Source organism: Glycine soja, chromosome 3 (genome assembly GCF_004193775.1).
Source record: "Glycine soja cultivar W05 chromosome 3, ASM419377v2, whole genome shotgun sequence".
Lineage (NCBI taxonomy): Eukaryota > Viridiplantae > Streptophyta > Magnoliopsida > Fabales > Fabaceae > Glycine > Glycine soja.
Window position 1 is genome coordinate 18589833 of NC_041004.1, and position 17641 is coordinate 18607473.

At 37.2% G+C, this 17641-nt stretch overlaps 1 non-coding gene across 1 annotated transcript; it reads left to right on the top strand.

Moving 5' to 3' along the window:
- The first annotated feature begins 16290 nt into the window (after window positions 1-16290).
- LOC114407888 lies at window positions 16291-16397 on the top strand. The gene has a single exon (XR_003665700.1). It is a non-coding gene; the product is annotated as a small nucleolar RNA R71 (small nucleolar RNA).
- The last annotated feature ends 1244 nt before the right edge of the window (window positions 16398-17641 follow it).

Sequence of the window (17641 nt, forward strand, 5' to 3'; positions counted from 1 at the left end):
CAAGATGTTTAAGATGTTCAAGATTGAATCAAGAACACTTCAAGGTTCAAGAGGAAATTTGATTTCAAGAATCAAGAATCAAGATTCAAGGTTCAAGCTTCCAAGAATCAAGATCAAGATTCAAGACTCAAGATTCAAGAATCAAGAGAAGACTTAATCAAGATAAGTATGAAAAAGTTTTTTCAAAAACTGAGTAGCACATGGATTTTTCTCAAAACATGTTTACCAAAGAGTTTTTACTCTCTGGTAATTGATTAACAGATTGTTGTAATCGATTACTAAGCAAAATGGTTTTCAAAAAGCTATCAACTGAATTTACAACGTTCCAATTGATTTCAAAAAGCTGTAATCGATTACAATGTTTTGGTAATCGATTACCAGTGTGCTTGAATGTTGAAATTCAAATTCAAATATGAAGAGTCACATTCTTTCACAAAAAGCTTTGTGTAATTGATTACACTGATTTGGTAATCGATTACCAGTGATTGTTTCTGAATAAATCAAAAGATGTAACTCTTCAAATAGTTTTTGATTTTTTCAAATTGGTTTTAAGTTTTTCTAAAAGTCATAACTCTTCTAATGGTTCTCTTGACCAGACATGAAGAGTCTATAAAAGCAAGGCTTTGTTTTGCATTCCATAATTCATTCAATTAATCAATCTCTGCAATCTATCTTTTCCAATTCATTCTTTACACAAGCAATTTTTCCACATTGATTTCCGAGTCTCTTTGAACTTCTTCTTCTTCCTTTTGCCAAAAGCTTTCCAAAGTTTTCTGGTTTTCTAAACCTTGAAAACTTGTGCTATTCATTCTTTTCATCTCTTCTCCCTTTGCCAAAAAGAATTTGCCAAGGACTAACCGCCTGAATTCTTTTTGTATCTCTCTTCTCCCTTTTCCAAAAGAACAAAGGACTAACCGCCTGAATTCTTTTGTGTCTCCCTTCTTCCTTGTTAAAGAATTCAAAACGACACAGTCTGAGAATTCTTTTGATTATTCCCTTTGCCTTATACAAAAGATTTCAAAGGACTAACTGCCTGAGAATTCTTTTGTATCCCCATTCACAAAGTTTCAAAGGTTTAACCGCCTGAGATCTTTGTCTTAACACATTGGAGGGTACATCCTTTGTGGTACAAGTAGAGGGTACATCTACTTGGGTTTGACTGAGAACAAGAGAGGGTACATCTCTTGTGGATCAGTTCTAGTGGAGGGTACATCCACTAGGTTCAAAGAGAACAAGGGAGGGTACATCCCTTGTGGATCTTTGCTTGTAAAAGGATTTTTACAAGGTTGAAAGAAATCTCAAGGACCGCAGGTCGCTTGGGGACTGGATGTAGGCACGGGTTGTTGCCGAACCAGTATAAAAACTCTTGTGTGTTTGTCTCCTTCTTCCCTACTCTTTTAATTTCCACTGTGCATTTTAATTTCCGCTTTTACTTTTGGTTAAGTTTCTCTTCTATTCTTTATTCACTTAACAACATAGTAAAAGCCTTAGAAGAGTAAATTTTTAATTAGTAAAGGTTTAGGAATAATTAATTCAACCCCCCATTCTTAATTATTTTGAGGCCACTCAATCCAACAACTGGCTCCTAGATATATCATCCTCTTAGGTAATACATTGTGGCGATAGGGACTATCAGCGACAATGCATCACTGAAAGAGGAAAATTCTAGATGAGGCTTCACTGTCATCTATCGGGTATAGGGCCTAATATCTCAATGTGTGTGCGAGGTGTAGGTTCCATGTGTGTAGCTCTTGCTCCTACATATCCTCAATTGCGATGAGGAACTCAGACTTATGTAGTTCATTTTAACCGATAAAAGGCTTGATTTATGTGTTGATTTTAACTTTGGTTTCACTTGGTTACTTTCAAACTCCTTAAAAGAGGACTTGCAAAGTAAATGACTGGTTGAAACTTTATTTTACAATGATTAACCGAGGTTTCGACATAAACCATCGATTGAATTTTACTTTTACAATTGTCGCAACCTGCCCTTCTTTGGCAGGGGTGCAAAAAGGCCTCTCGGATGGGCCATGGGTGCATCTTCCATTGAAGGAAAACGCGTGTAGTCGCCACCAATGTTTATTCGAGGAAAACATCGGAAAAACCAAAAGGAAAAGGTCAAAGGTCTACGTATTTTGGAAATGAGGGTTTGGGAGTCATTCACGCACGGGGAAGGTATTAGCACCCCACGCACTCGTCACAAGGGACGACAGCCTCTAATCTAGTGTGCAAATCATGACCTCAACATTATTTATTTTCCCTTATTTTATTTTATATTTTTTTACTTTTTGGGGTCGACAAGGGTGTTTCCCTCACTCCTACGCATCCTCAGGTGCAGTGAAGAAATCAGATCTACGTAGTTCTTTAAGTCTGAAAGTTTGTTTGTTAAATTGTTTTTATCTTTTTTGAAAGATTGATTTAAATGGCGAACAAAAGTCGTTTAAGGTGTTGGACCTTTGAAACGATCTTTGATTTTTGAAAAGAGGAGAAAGAGTCGTTAAGGCGTTCGACCTTGAAACGATCTTCTCAAGTTTGAAAGGTGGACTGAATCATTAAGGCGTTGGACCTTGAAACAACCTCTTGATATTTTGAAAGGAGAGAATCGTTAAGGCGTTGGACCTTGAATGATCTCTTGATTTGTTTTGTGGATAAAAGCTTGATTATGAGTTGATTTTAGCTTTGGTTTCACTTGGTTATTTTCCAACTCATTAAAAGAGGACTTGCAAAGTAAATGACCGATTTGAATTTACCGAGGTTACAACAAAAACGATAGGTTGAATTTATTTTATTGGTGATTAAATGAGATTACAACACAAATGATCGGTTGAAATTCATTTAATTAGTGATTAAGTGAGATTACGGCACAATTAATCGGTTGAAGCTCGCTTTAAACAAAGAAAAAGATCACCGATGGTAGAAGAAAGAATATGAAGACATACAAAGCAAGGATCGACCCCTAAGGGTGCATAGAATGAATTCAAAGCTTCAAAAATAAAAACTAACTAGATGAAGAACGAAGAACGAATGAAGAACGAGCGATGAACGGTGTAGGAATCAATCACATATGCAATTTGGAAGCGTTTTGGCCTTGTTTTCTCTTCTTTCGTCTCCCTTTCTCTTCTTTCTTCTTCTCTTTGGACCTTAGGAACTCATGGGACCTTGTACTTCAGCCTTCTCACGCTTATTTATAGCAAAAGAGGGGTGGAGGTTGCACAGAAGCTTGCCCAGGCGAGCTCAGCTCACCCAGACAAGCTGCTTGCTTACTCTAGAAGTAACTTGCTCGCCCATGCGAGTTCAGCTCGTCCAATCGAGCTCGTTACTTCATCTCTAAGCTTTCTAGTGGGCCCAGGGGTTGAAAAATTTTCCAAAAGTGACCCTTTTGCCCTTTTTTTTTGAATATTTTGCACATTTCCTTCTGAAACGTCACAAAACCCTATGGATTGCACGACAATTAGAGTTAAGCAGCTCAATTTGGCTGGCAAGAATCCAAATGTTTGAAAACGATCGTCCCCAGATGAAATTAGGGTATGACAACAATGATTAAGTGAAATTACAACACAATTAATTGGTGGAAACTCACTTTACAATGATAAAAATGAGATTACGGGACAATTAATCGATTGAAACTCGCTTTACACAAAGAAATAAGATTACTGATGGTAGAAGAATGAAGATGAAGATGCGAAAAGCAAGAGTGGACCCCTAAGGGTGCATAGAATAAATTCACAACTTCAAAAAATAAAAACTAACCGGTCAATGAACGAAGAACGGATGAAGAACAATGAAGAATGATCACGTCATGAAAGCACGTCAGCCTTATTTTTTCTTCTTCTTTCTCCTTCTTCTCACTAATTTCAGTGAAAATCTCTCAATCTAAGAAGTTGAACCCTTCTCTTCTACCCCCTCACGCCTATTTATAGGAAATGAGGGGAGGAGGTTGCACAGCAGCTCGCCCAAGCGAGCTGCTTGCTTCCTCCAGAAGTAACCTTGCTCACCCAAGCGAGCTGGTTACTTCATCCCTAAGCTTTCTGGTGGCCCAGGCGAGCCAGGGGCCTGAAAAAGTCACCAAATGACCATTTTACCCTCCCTTTTGGGTATTTTCCACATTCTTTTCTGAAACCTCAAAAAACCTTACAGGTTGCGCGACAATTGGTGTTAAGCAACTCAATTCGGTTGACAAGAATCCAAATGTTTGCAAATGATTGTCCCCGGACGAAATTAGGGTATGACAGCAATGAAAGTGAACTTTAAGGGAATATTCCTTGGAAACCATTTATTTTCTTCTATATTGTCCTTTTCTTAAATTCAAATGTTAGTTATTCAAAAATAAGAGAGAAAAATAAAATTTGAATAAAGTAGTACGTGTGCACTTTCTTTTTTCATCATACTCAATTTTTGAGATTGGAAGTGCAAGTTTATCTTAAGACGATATGTTATACTAATTTACATAAGAGTGGATGCTCATTGGATATTTTGTGTTGGAAGCTAGTTTAAAACATAACATACTTTTTATAGTTGTGGATGATATTGAATGTTTTTAATTCCTTTAACATAATGATCCTGTCTATTTGTCAAAAAATCATTAGAACATCAATAATTTATACTTATTGTTATGCGTCAAAATCTAAAGTGGATGAGATGCATGGTCATTTAGACCTAACAATCTCCCCCTTTTTTATGATGACAAATAGTGTAAATTTTTATTTATAAAGATAAACAAAGTTTTAAGAGTGTATTGTAGTTAAACTCCCCTTGAGTTCAATCATGGCAAGAAAATGGTATGCATAAAATATGGTGAATGTAGCAGCATAATAATAACAGATAATACTAAAAAGAGAACATATATGCAAATACTTCAAGAATACATTTATTATAGAAGGTTCTCTTTTCATTATAATCAAAATTCTTATTTCTCCCTCTTTTGTCATAAGCAAAAATGGGTTTGAAGATAGAAAGATTGAAGAACATCTTCATCAATCTTGAGATGGTGGTGGTGGTGGAGGTTTAAAAGGTGGTGGTGAAGATGCAGGTATAGGTGGAGGCTGAGGTACAGGTGCAAGTTGTTGGAACAAGTGGCCTTGGAATAATTAAGAAGGGGGGGATTGAATTAATTATGAACGTATCTTGACCAATTAAAAATTTATCCTTCTTAATGTTACTAGATTCAACTAGGCTTTACTACTAAGTTATCAAAAAGTAAAGAACAAAAACAATAACTTGGACAAAAGTAAAGCGGAAATAAAAAGTGCACAGCGGAAAAGTAAGGAGCATAGGGAAGAAGAAAGCAAACACAAGTTTTATACTGGTTCGACAACGACCCGTGCCTACATCCAATCCTCAAGCAACCTCTTGAGATTTCCTTTCCTTGTAAAAATCCTTTACAATCAAAGAGCCACAAAGGATGTACCCTCCCTTGTTCTCTTTGAATAACCAAGTAGATGTACCCTCTACTTGAAGCGAACCACAAAGGATGTATCCTCCCTTGTGTTCACTATTACAACCAAGAAGCTACCTGCTTCTTAAACAGAATTCTCAGATGGTTAGTTCTTTGAATTCAGTGTTTGGGCAAAGATTTCTTAGACGGTTAGTTCTTTGAATTCTTTGTTTGGGGAATCAAAAGAATTCTCAGATGGTTAGTTCTTTGAATTCTTTTGGCAAGAGGGAGAAGGAAAGAAGAATAAGAGAAAAACAGAAGGATAGCACAATTTTTGCTTTTGCAGAATTTTCCTTTCTTCAAGGAAAGATTGAACAAAATCTTAGAATGAATTTGGCAAAGGTTTTGCAAGAGAAAAGCAGTGGAAAGTTTTGTGTAATATTTATATAATGTGTGCCAAGGTCTTATATTTATAGAACCTTGATACCTTTTGAGAAAACCATGCCAAGAGTTATAAATCTTGACATTTTCTTCAAAAACATTCACTGGTAATCGATTACCATAATGGTGCAATTGATTACATAATGTATTTTATGAAAAGTTGTGAATCTTCACAATTGGATTTGAATTCCAACGTTCAGATTCACTTGTAATCGATTACTAATATAATGTAATCAATTACACTATTTGAAAATCATTTTGGAACGTTGCAAAGCATTGAAACTAGTTTGAAAACCATCCTGGTCACTGGTAATCGATTACTACCAAATGATAATTGATTACCAGAGAGTAAAAACTCTAGTAACTTAGAAGATTTCAGAAAATCCTTTTTAAAACAAAAAGTGTGCTATTTGATGTTTTTTTGAAAATACTTTTTACTACCTACTTTGACTTGGCTTGATGCTTCTTGATTTCTTCATTTGATTATTAAATCTTTGAGTGGAATCTTGAATGCTTGATTCTTTAATCTTGAAACAACTTTTTGAGCTTTGGCATCATCAAAAATACCTTGGTGAATCATCATGGTAGCTTTGCTTCCACAATCTTCCTTTTTGATGATGACAAACCTGAAATCAAGAGATGCATACAAGCTATTTTCTAGTCGTTCACTCACTTTATTCTCCCCCTTTCTTTTTGAGTTTAAGCTTCATCTTAAGTTAAGTTAATAATTGTATGAATTCTTGATTTAAATAACCCCAAATTTTTCTCCCCCTTTGGCATCAACAAAAAGGCCAAAGTGCGTTGTAACATAAAATCATACACAAATGGATAAACATACAAGAAATGTATTCATACAAGAAAAAAAAGGAGAAACTTATAAAAATCAAACAAGACAATAAATTATCCACAAATCATAATAAAAGCATATGTATCAAATAAGTCATAAGTCATCAAAAGTAACCAAGTAGAACCATAACATAAAGCTACTAAAGAGTTCTAAAATTCTAGAGAATAAAGTACTAACAGAAGTTTCAAAACATAGCCAAATACACTACTTAGAAATAGAAAATATGATAAACTATAATAATAATCTAAGTGGATGGTGGCGGTGGAAGGTTGAAGCAATCTCTGATGTAAGTAATGTCGCCTTCTATCTTTGTGATCATAGAATCCATCTCTCTGAATCGAATGTCTACTTGACTCTCCAAGGAGTCAAATCTCTCTCCAACATAGGTCTGAAGACTATCAAACCTATCGATGACACTTTGCATAAGAGAAGAATCCTCTCGAGCGGGCGAGCAACCCTCAGCATCATGTGGTTGAACATCCTTCTTTATCTAAGAGCCATCATGCTCTTTGCGATAACCGAAGGAGGCGACCACTGCGGCCCCAATGGAAAAGGACTTCTTGATTTGAACAGAAGGTTCAAAATCAAGAGGTACCTCGAAATGGTGAAGAAAAAGAGAAATAAGATGAGGATAGGGTAAGGGAGGGTTTGATCGCAATGCCTTATTCATGCGATAACGGACTAAGTGAGCCCAGTCGATTTGACAATCGGTAAGAAATGCCCACATGATAATGAGATCTTCTTCAAAAACCCGTGCAAGGTTTAAAGATCTTGGAAGTAAAATGTGAACAATAAGATAGTGGAGGATGCGACAATCAAATGTCAATGAGCCGGCAAGAAGCCTTCCGGTCATATCCACTTGGTTGATGCAAACCAACCGGCGGGCATCAGAAACAGAAAAATCGAACTTCCAATCATCATCAAGTGTACCTTTAAACGGTACACCATCACTAGATAACTGGGTGAGTTCAAAGAAAAAAGACTGGTATATGACCATCTTAATCCCATATACCTTAGAAATCAAGGAACCTTCTTGAATTTCTAAGTTTGAATAAAAAACTTTCACTAACTTAGGATAAACAAGAATTTTTAAAGACAAACGGAATGAGATCAGAGTTCTGAAATGCTTGAACACACTCAAACATTTCATTAGAAAAGAACTCCATGTCCATGAACTTAGGATCTATTATAGAGTGAGAAGAGAAGAGAGTTATGTACTGGATACGTTGCTCTTCAGATGAGAATAGCGTGGAGGACGAAATGGATGATGGAATTGGAGTATCTTGAGACCCAAAGCTCTGTTGGCTTCTACTCGAAGAACCCTTTCGCTTCTTCGATGGTTCTGCCATTTGAGGGAGTTTTTGGAAGTTTTGATCGGTGGAAAAGAAAGAGAATGAAAAATGATGAATTTTGGGCTTTGTGGGACTTGATTTGGACAATAATTGAGGGAGAAATCGCGTTTTGAAATTTAGGAATTTAGGGGTTGCGTCGCTACAGAAATCGTGTTCCAGCGGTTTCTGGAAAATTCGAATTTATAGGCAGAGACGCTCTATAATCAATTACAGGAATTTTGTAATTGATTACACTTAACTTGACTATCTATAATCGATTACTTGTGGTAATCGATTACCAGACACCTTTTTCCTAAGACTAAGTGCTAATAGACTATCAACACTTACCAAGATGAATTTTTTATTAACATAGAAGGTTTTAACATATCGAAATAATTTTATTTGAAATAAAATATAATAATTTTGAAAAGCATAAAAATATTTTGAGCAATCAATCAAGTAATTCAAACATATCAAACAAGAATCACAGATGGATTGAAGGATATAGATCATAGGCATCATCAAACATTTAGATTTGTTAAAGGTAATTTAAAACATGGAAAGTTGAAAGAACACAATCAATCATTTTAAAAACAATCCCAAAACAAAAATCAACAAAAAAAGAATGTTAGTCATTGATTAAGGCCGTACCCGAATCAAATAAACATTAAAAATGCAGTATCTAGGAAGTGATCATATGTCGTATCCCAACGAGCAATGATCAACCAAACGTTCATAACAGATAATAGTGAAACAGTAACGAATAAGGGGGGGGGGGGTTGTTTGTTTTTGTAATTTAAACAACAAGTAATTTGAATTAAAGAAATAACAAAATTAAAACATGTTATTTCCCCTTGATTCACAAGCAAGTCTCTTATCATAGGTTATGAGAATTTATCCCTAATCAGTTCAACCACTTAATCCAACCCTAAATTAATTTACTAAGCGAAAATTAACATAAGGCTGTCATTATGTGATTAAGCAACACATATACCAATTAATCCCACTCACATGTCCATTATGCATGAACGTAAATTAAGCACAGAGACAATTAATCAAGCATCAAGCATGCATGGATTAATAGCAACGAATACAAAGCAATTGGTGAAGAGGAAAAACTAATCAGAATTCAATAGTAATAACAAAACCTCAAAGAGAGTTGTCCTTGATCCTCAAAGAGAGTTGTCCTTGATCCCCAAATAAAGTAAAATTGGATAAAATAAAATTGTCTGCTCTCTTCAAGTCCAAGCCGGTTCAGCCCAATTTCGGATCCAAGCCCAATTTCTTATAATTGTCCTGAAATTAAATTAAAAACACAAAATTAGTCAAGTAGGCTCAAATGATAAAACTGCATAGTTAATTTGACAATTAAGGCTAATAAGTAATTAAAATGGTGACAAAAAGGGTTAAGAAATATGAGAAAATAATGACACATCAAATCCCCCCACACTTAGCCTTTTGCACTCCTGGGCAAAATCAAAAAGCAAAGCAAGGAACAAATCAAGAGACCTTAAAGAGAGACAAACAAACACAAAAACATTTACATATTTCTCAATGAATCTCATGGAATGAAAGGAATAGGTAACATCCAACATGTAAAGAGTTAAAGAATCAAGGCAGTCATGAAAATAATCCAAGCACCTCTAACATGGCAAGATAGTCAATCAGCTCAAGAATTGAATGAAAAGTGATAAAGCCTCACAAGATATGCACTCTATCTCACAAGTGTCTAGGCTACTGTTTACTCTCAAAGCACCCATGAAAAACCAACACCACATAGACTTGGCAAAACTCTAAAATTGACAACCAAACTTGCCAAACACATACACATGAGGATCAAAAGGTCTTTTAAGGTTGTAATGGGGCCAAGGACAAGGTAGAGCAAAGTATTGGATAAGTAGCTAAAACCCAAAGGAATAAAGGAGCAATGGGGAATAAGTGGAAACTAAGTAAAAGTAGTAAACCCAAAACCAAAATTAAGAATTAAGCATAAAAAGTAAACCCAAAACAAAATCGACCAAGTCCTCAAACCAATCCAAGTCTTCAAGCCAAGACCTCATTTATTCAACTTCATTCTTTTTCTGTTTTTTTTTTTTAACGTGAACAGTAGCATTGAAAGCATTTGAAAAATAAAGCAACAATTAGGCAATATATGTATATACATCAAGCATGGCCAAAATACATCATTAAGCATGGCCAACAAAAACATATCATCCAATGAAACATATCCCCTCACACTTATTCCCAAAACAATTCCAAAGCTCCAAAATTCCTTAAGAGTGTGTTTGGATGGAGGAATTTAAAATTATGAGAAATTTTAAATTCTAAGAATTTCAAATACTTCAATTGAAATTCTTTTATTTTCAAAATTTTGTGTTTGGATAAAAAAAGTTAAAATTATGAGGGTGACAAAAAATGAATGAAAAAAAAAGAAAAGATTTTCTTGAAGAAGACTATAAGAAGAGAATTTCAATTTCTCACCTTTTAGAAGGAAATTGAAATTCCAGATTTTTAGTTGTTTAAAATTCTATTTTAAAATTCTAAAATTTTAAATTCTTCAAAAAAAAAACATCCAAACAATGAATTCTAGATTATAGAAATTCAAATTCTCTGATAAATTACTTTCCTCAGTTAAAATTCTCTATCCAAACATACTCTAAGGGTAGGGTGAGATCATGGTTTTTCACTTAAGGCTTGTAATGAGCTTCAAAACAAAGAAAGGGGAACATAGGCTCAAAGGGTTATCAAAGGAATTAATTCAAGGTAGGCTCATTTGGCTAGAGGCTTATTAGAACAAAATGCCTAAATCATCTCCCAACATGCATGTGAAGCAAGAAGTATCAACAAGAGTCAAGCCAAGGCTATTGTGCAAGCAATCAAAGGGGCAAAACACACCGAATAAAATAGATTATGATGGCTCAAAATCTCACCAAGGGTAAATCTATCACTTTCAATTCGACCTTTCAAAAATAACTTGACATGTAGACAAAAACAAGGATTTCAATTCACAAAATGCCAAGAAACTCCTATTTCAAAAACAATTACTCATTAACTGTACATAACCCAAAATTCAAAGAGAAACATGCAATGTTGTACACAAAACATAAAACCAAAATAACAAAATTAACCTAGAAAACCCCAAATAAAGAACAAAAAAGAATAATCTCCCCCCCCCCCCCCCGCACTTAAACAACACATTGTCCTCAATGTAGCACAATCATAATATCAAGAGCAATCAAAACAATCAATAAATTTGGACAAGTGCAATAAAAGTAAAAAAAGGAGATAGAAAAAAAAAACTCCCTAAGTCATGGCGGAAGAGAAGTAGGGTGAAGTAAGGAGGTTTCCTCCACCACTACATCCACTAAGGAGGGATTTGTGAGGAATGGTTTCAGCCGGTGCCCATTGACCTTGAAGCTCTTATTTGTGGATTCACTTTTGATCTCAACTGTACCATAAGGAAAAACATTAGTCACCACAAAAGGACCAATCCACTTTGACCTCAACTTACCACACGAGTCCGAGCCTAGAGTTATACAATAAAACTTTTTGTCCAACCACGAAGTCCTTCTTAGCTATCAAACTATCATGGAACTTCTTGGTCTTCTCCTTGTAGAATTTGGAATTCTCATAGGCTTCTAAACGGATCTCATCTAGCTCACTTAGTTGCAACTTCCTTTCCTCTCCAACTTGATCAATAGAGAAGTTGTAGGTCTTTACAACCCAGTAGGCCTTGTGCTCTATCTCTATAGGAAGATGGCATGCCTTGCCAAAGACAACTCGATAAGGAGACATTCCTATGGGTGCTTTGTAGGCAGTCATATGCGCCCAAGGAGCATCATCCAGCCTGGTGCTCCAATCCTTTATGTTCGGCTGCACAATCTTCTCCAAGATCCTTTTTATCTCCCTGTTTGAAATCTCAACCTGCCCATTAGTTTGGGGGTGGTAAGGTATGGAAATTCTGTGCACAACCCCATACGTTTTGAGCAAGGCATACATGGATCTATTACAAAAATGGGTGCCTTGATCACTAACGATGGCTCTAGGGACTCCAAACCTGCAAAACATATTAGATCTAACAAAATCCAGAACAACCTTAGCATCGTTAGTTTTGGTGGGTTTGGCTTCACCCATTTTGAAACATAATCAACAACAAGGAGAATATAAACAAAACCAAAAGAGATAGGGAAAGGCCCCATAAAGTCTATACCCCAGACATCAAACACCTCACAGAACAACATGGGTTGTTGAGGCATTTGTTGTCTCCATGAAAGTGAGCCGCCTGCTTTTTGACAAGGCTTACAAGTGCTACAGATTCTCCACGCATCCTTGAAGATGGTGGGCCAATAGAAACGGCAGTCAAGCACCTTGCGAGCTGTCCTCTGTATGCCAAGATGGCCACTTGGTGCGGAAGAATGACAGAATTGCAGGACCGAGTCGATCTCATGGTCTGGAATGCATCTCCTAATAACCTGGTCACTGCACAACTTCCACAAATAGGGGTCATCCCAAATATAATGCTTAGTATCCCTCTTAATTTTATTAGTTTGAACTTTAGATGCTAAGGGAGGAAAAACAAAAGCAACCAAATAATTCACAATATTAGCAAACCAAGGAGTGGGGAAGAAATCAGAAATCTTATACATAATGTACAAATGGTTATCCGGAAAATAATCCCGAATGGGTGAGTCCTCAGACGCATGCTCAATCCTACTCAGGTGGTCAGCCACGAGGTTCTATGCACCGCTCCGATCATAGATCTCTAAATCAAACTCTTGGAGCCAAAGCATCCACCTGATCAATCTAGGCTTTGATTCAGCCTTCTTCAATAGGTACTTCAGAGCTGCATGGTCAGTATAAACAATAACACGAGTACCAAGCAAATATGAACGAAATTTCTCAAGAGCAAAAACTATAGCTAATAGTTCCTTCTATGTGGTAGCATAATTTGCTTGGACAGCATCCAAAGTTCTGGAAGCGTAGTAGATCACCTGAGGCAGCTTGTCAATCTTTTGAGCAAGGACAACCCCCAATGCATAATTGGATGCATCGCACATCAGCTCAAATGGGGCTGTCCAATCAGGTGCCTGAATGATAGGGGTGGTAGTCACCGCACGCTTGAGGCAATCAAAAGCCTCTTTGCACCGGTCATCAAAATCAAACTCAACCTCCTTTTGTAGTAGATTGGATAGTGGAAGCGCCACTTTTCTAAAATCCTTGATAAAGTGCCTATAAAACCCTGCATGACCAAGAAAAGAATGAACCTCTCATACGCAAGAGGGGTAAGGCAATTGGGAAATAACAACTATTTTTGCAGGGTCTACCTCTATGCCGCTACTGGAAATTATATGTCCTAAAACTATACCTTGTTCTACCATAAAGTGACATTTTGCAAAATTCAGCACAAGGTTAGTTTCAATGCATCTATTAAGAACTCTATCCAGACTATCCAAACATGCATCAAAAGAGGATCCATAAACAGTAAAATCATCCATAAACACCTCTATGCAACTCTCTAAAAAGTCATTGAAAATGTTAAGCATACACCGCTGGAAGGTACCAGGGGCGTTGCATAGGCCAAAGGGCATCCTCCTATAGGAAAAAGTGCCAAAGGGGCAGGTGAATGTGGTCTTTTCTTGATCCTCTGGAGCAATATGAATTTATAAATAACCAGAAAAACCATCAAGAAAATAGTAATGAGACTTACCTGTCAAGCGCTCAAGCATTTGATCAATGAATGGCAGGGGAAAATGATCTTTTCGGGTTACCTGGTTTAGCCTTTTATAATCAATGTAGACTCCCCAACTGTTCTGCACTCTTGTGGGGATAAGCTCATCCCTTTCATTCTTAATTACCGTGAGGCCTGTCTTCTTAGGAACCACTTGGACTGGACTCACCCACTGGCTGTTAGAAATGGAGTAGATGATTCCAGCTTGTAAGAGCTTGGTCACCTCCGTTTTCACCACATCTAGAATGACGGGATTGAGTCGCCGTTGTGGCTGCCTCACTGGCTTAGCTCCATCCTCTAAAAGTATCCTATGCATGCAGGTAGATGGGCTAATACTAGGAATGTCTGCTAAAGTCCATCCAATGGCTTTCTTGTGCTTCTTGAGCACTAGCAACAACTTCTCCTCTTGCTCAATAGCAAGGGAGGCAGAGATGATCACTGGAAATTTTTCCTTGTCCTCCAAGTAAGCGTATTTGATGGTTGCTGGTAAGGGTTTCAACTCTGGTGTGGGTGGTGGCTGAATAGTAGGAGGAACCAGGGTAGGAGAAGAAGAAGGTTCCTCAACCTGTACCTCATAAAGCAAGTCAGAAGTATATCCACTTCCTGCAACATGGTTAGTGCATTCTGACTCTAAAAAATCTACATCAAGAGGTACAACACCAAACTCAAATTCAAATTCACTCTCAGCATAAAAACCAAATACAGGATCAAATTCAAACTCAGATTCAGATTCAATGCATAAGGAATGACAAGTATATAGATCAGATAAAAATGGATGTTTCCTACCATGAAGAGAATCAAAATCAAACATATAATCATCAACAATCTGATCAATTATCTCAGCATGAAAAATAGAATGATCCTCAGATGGATGTTTCATGGCATCAAGAATGTTAAAATGAACAACAATATCACCAAATTCCATAGACAATGTGTCAGCATAAACATCTATCTTGGTTCGAGCTATTTTCATAAATGGCCTGCCTAAAATAATTGGAACTAAACCATGGGAAAAATCCCTCTTCCATATTAAGAACATAAAAATCAACAGGAAAACTAAGTTCACCAACCCGAACCAACACATCCTCTATGAAACCTGCGGGGTTAGCAACACTTCTATTTTCCAAATGAATCACCACATTTGTAGATTGCAAAGGTCCAAGAGATAAAGAATTGAAAATGGACAGAGGCATGACACTAACTGATGCTCCTAGATCTAGCATGACATTCTCAAATTTGTTGTTCCTAATAATGCAAGGTATACAGAGAGTACCTGGGTCCTTACATTTCTTAGGAATGTGAGGAACAGATTTACCTATCAATGCAAACATATTTCTGCCCATGCTAATCCTTCCATTGCCTTTAAGCTTCCTTTTGTGGGTGCACAGCTCCTTTAGAAACTTGGCATATCTTGGAATTTGCTTGATGGCAATTAGCAGAGGTATGTTCACCTCTACTTTCCTGAAGGTCTTCAAGATCTCCTTATCCATTTCTTCCATCTTTTTGTTTGGAATTGCTCTAGGTGGAAATGGAAGAGGGATAAGAGGCTGCTGCAAGTCAGAACTACTAGAAGAAGGTCCAACTGCATGCAAATTTTTGTTAGCTCCCTCATGATCAGGAAGCTTTCTCTTTTGTGCAACTATCTCATCCTCTTTTTCAGGTGTAGAATGAAGCTTGACAGGTTCAGGTGCAGGTGCTACTACTGGTGGAGGCACTTCAATTTGCTTGCCAGACCTCAAGGTGATGACACTCACATTTTTCAGATTCTGCACAGTTTATGAAGGCAATTTGTCAAAATTTTGGGACTGAGCTTGGTTCAACTGAGTAGCCATCTGCCCCATCTGATTTGTCAGACTCTGAATGGAGGCTCTTGTCTCTTGCTGAAATTGCATATTCTGAAGGTTGAGGAGGGGCCTCAGCTGCTTGTTGTCTTTGTTGTTGTTGTTGTTGCTGCTGCTGCATTGGAGGAGGAATATATGGCCTGCTTGGAGCAGCAGCATTCTGGAAGGGAGGGATAGGCTGTTGTTGTTGTGGAGGACTTGCCCATCTCAGATTTGGATGATTCCTCCAACTTGGATTGTATCTATTGCTTGAAAGGTCATAATTATTCTGCTGTTGTTGGTTTTGCTGCTGAGGGGGTCTATTATAAATGTTTGCAGCATAAGCTTCAAGTTTCTCATTGACTCTAGATTGCTGCAAAGAAGGACAGAGATCTGTATGGTGATCTACAGAAGAACATAGACCACAGACTCTTGCAACAGGTGCAGATGCATATTTCTGATTCATGGCAAGCTGAGTTACTAGGTTGACCAAGGCATCAAGTTTTCCCTCAAGCTTTTTATTTTCAACAGATGAAGATGAATCCGTGGCCACCTTATGGACTTCTCTAAGGACAATAGCATCATTTCTTGCACTGAATTGTTGGGAGTTGGAAGCCATTTTCTCAATCAAATTCCTAGCCTCAGCAGGAGTCATATCACCAAGGGCTCCACCACTAGCAACATCAATCATACTCCTCTCCATGTTGCTAAGTCCCTCATAGAAATATTACAGAAGGAGTTGCTCAGAAATCTAGTGGTGAGGACAACTTGCACACAATTTCTTGAATCTTTCCCAGTACTCATACAAGCTCTCTCCACTAAGTTGCCTGATGCCTGAAATGTTTTTTCTGATGGTCGTGGTCCTAGATGTAGGGAAGAATTTCTCCAAGAACACCCTCTTAAGGTCATCCCAGTTGGAGATGGATCTGGGAGAAAGGTAGTACAACCAATCTTTTGCCACTCCCTCCAGAGAATGAGGAAAATCTTTTAGAAAGATATGATCTTCCTGGACATCAGGGGGCTTCATGGTGGAACAGATAATAAGGAACTCCTTAAGATGCTTATGAGGATCTTCACCTGCAAGACCGTGAAACTTGGGCAGCAAATGTATTAGTCCAGTCTTGAGAACATATGGAACACCCTCATTAGGATACTGAATGCACAAGCTTTCATAAGTGAAATCAGGTGCAACCATCTCCCTAAGAGTCCTCTCACGAGGGGGAGGTTGAGCAATGTTCTCAGTATGAAAATTAACAGCCGAATGCTCAAAATCAGAATATTCAGAATCACCACCTCAAAATGCTTAGGATGCTCAAAATGGTCAAAATGCACAGAATGACCAGGATGCACACTATGCCTAACTAATCTATGAAAGGTTCTATCTATTTCAGGATCAAAGGGTTTTAAATCACCTGGATTGCCCCTGGTCATGCACTATATGCAGCAAATCATGTGTTTCTCAAACAAGCACCAGGGGAGGGTTAAAACTACAACTATAGTCAAACAATATCTAAATGAGTTGAAATTTTGTGAGCAACACCCTAAAATCATGAAAAGATAGTACAAAAAATTTCAAAAAAAAATTCAAAGTCTAACTATGAAAACTACCTAAGCAAAGTTTACAAAAATAAGACAGTAATACTAGAAAAATAAAAAAACTTAGTAAACGGCTGATTTTTCGAGTTTGGGAGACCCCAAATAGCTAAAGCAGGTTGACACAATATGCGAAATTTTTTTCTATCCCAAATGCATATATAATAATAGTCATTCTGATACCTGGAGTAAAAGTTATGGCCGTTTTTAGTTTTGCTAAAAACAAGTCCCCAAATTTTTTGTCTCTCTCAAATTCAACCACAACAAGTGCTCCTGTTATTTTTCACACAAAATGTGGATCCAAAGAAACTACCACACAAAAAATCAGCCAAAAATATCAACTTTAACTATCAAAACAAAAATCGCCAATTAAATTGCAAAATCAATCGCTAGTTCTCAGTGGCTAATCACTATTCACAGCATTACTCAAAGCTGAAATAGGGAAGCGCTAAATAGGGGATGCGACTGAAATGCAAAATGACCGAATGCAAAACAGGGGACGCGACT